Source organism: Rousettus aegyptiacus, unplaced genomic scaffold (assembly GCF_014176215.1).
Source record: "Rousettus aegyptiacus isolate mRouAeg1 unplaced genomic scaffold, mRouAeg1.p scaffold_m13_p_15, whole genome shotgun sequence".
In the NCBI taxonomy this organism is placed as follows: domain Eukaryota; kingdom Metazoa; phylum Chordata; class Mammalia; order Chiroptera; family Pteropodidae; genus Rousettus; species Rousettus aegyptiacus.
This window is the reverse complement of record NW_023416290.1, coordinates 56383262-56385230: the sequence shown is the minus strand read 5'-3', so window position 1 is coordinate 56385230 and position 1969 is coordinate 56383262. Positions and strand designations below refer to the sequence as shown.

The following is a 1969-nucleotide window of genomic DNA, read 5'->3' as shown; positions in this document are numbered from 1 at the left end:
CTTGGTGGTGGTTTCTTTTGCCTGGCGGAAGCTTTTGAGTTTGCTGTAGTCCCATTCATTTATTTTTGCTTTCACGTCCCTTGCCCTTGAGGTCAAATTCGTAAAACCCTCTCTAAGTCCAAGGCCCATGAGTTGAGCACCTGTGTTTTCATCTATGCCATTTATTGTTTCGGGTCTTATTTTCAGGTCCTTAATCCATTTTGAGTTAATTTTGGGGTGTGGTGATAGACAGCAGTCCCGTTCCATTCTTTCGCAGGTGGCTCTCCAGTTTTTCCAGCACCATTTAAGGAAGAGGCTTTCCTTTCTCCGTTGTATGGTTTTGGCTCCTTTGTCGAAAAGTATTTACCCGTATACGTAGGGGTTGACTTTTGGGATCTCAATTCCATTCCGTGGGTTTGTGCGTCTGTTTTTCTGCTGTTTTTTGCTGTTTTCATGCTGTTTTGATAATCGTCGCTTTGTAGTATAATCTGAAGCCAGGCAGAGCGATACCTCTGGCCTTGTTCTTTATTCTCAGGATGGTTTTGGCTATTTGGGTTCTTTTGTGCTTCCACACAAATCTGATGTTTTTTTGTTCTATTTCTTTAAAAAATGCCTTTGGGTCTATGGCCATGCCACCCTGAACAAGCCCGATCCCGTCTGATCTCGGAAGCTAAGTAGGGTCGGGCCTAGTTAGTACTTGGAGAGAGACCACCTAGGAAGACCAGGTGCTGTAGGCAAAAAAAATAAAAATAAAATAAAATAAATAAGGGATTGTAAACTGACAAGTTCCTTGTAATCTGTGAGGTCAACCAAATGTTGCTTCACCTAAAAAATTAAAAAAATAAATAAAGGACATTGGGATTTTGATGAGGATTGCATTAAATCTGTATAATGCTTCAGGTAATAAGGTCATGTAATATATGTTGATTCTTCCAATCCGAGAACACAGAATACCTTTTCATTTTTGTGTGTCTTCTTCAACTTCTTTTTATAATACTTTATAGATTTCACTGTATAAATCCTTCCTATGTCTCTTTAGGTTTATTCCTAGGTATTTTACTCTTTTTGTTGCAATTGCAAAAGGAATTATTTTTTTTCATTTCTTTTCTGAAAATTCATTATTCAAGTACAGGAACACTATGGATTTTTGAACATTGATTTTGCATCCTGAAACTTTACTGTTTTTATTATTTCTAATAGTCTTTTAGTAGAGTCTTAAGGGTTTTCTAGATAGAGAATCATGTCATCTTCAAAAAGCGACAATTTGACTTCTTCATTTCTTATTTGGATGCCTTATCTTTCCTTTCTTCTTTCCTTCCTTTCTCTCTCTCTCTCTCTCTCTCTCTCTCTCTCTCTCTCTCTTTCTCTCTCTCTCTCTCTCTTTCTCCACAAAGATATATGCACCCAATGATCATAGCAGCATTATTCACTGTGGCCAGGACATGGAAGCAACTGAAGTGTCCTATGATAGACAATTGGGTAAAGAAAGAAGATGTGGTACATATATACAATGGAATATTACTCAGCCATAAAGTTGAAGTACTGTTATTTGAGACTGCATGAATGAATCTTGAGATAATCATGCTAAGCAAAATAAGTCAAACAGAAAGAGTTGAAAACCATATAATTTCACTCATATGTGATATAAAACTAAAAGCAACAAAAAAAAATCACAAACAAACATTCGTGGACCCAGATTGTGGATTAGTGGTTACCAGAAGGAAAGGGAGTGGGGAGGTCGATGGGGGTAAAAGAGGTCACATATTTGGTGATGGGGGGAAATCCAGCTTTGGGTGGTGAACACACGATGCAATATCTCTGTGTGTGTGTGTGTGTGTGTGTGTGTGTGACATATTCTTGAATTGTACACTTGAAACTTCTTTGATTTTCTTAATCAATGTCACCTCAATAATTTTAATAAAGGACAAATAAAATAAAAGATAGGGAAACCGAGGCACTGGCTGGCAGGCAGTCTGCTCCTCAGCAGAAA

The 1969-nt window shown here is 37.8% G+C and overlaps 1 pseudogene; it reads left to right on the top strand.

The window, feature by feature from the left end:
- The first annotated feature begins 598 nt into the window (after positions 1-598).
- On the top strand, positions 599-716 carry LOC118612094 (annotated as a pseudogene).
- The last annotated feature ends 1253 nt before the right edge of the window (positions 717-1969 follow it).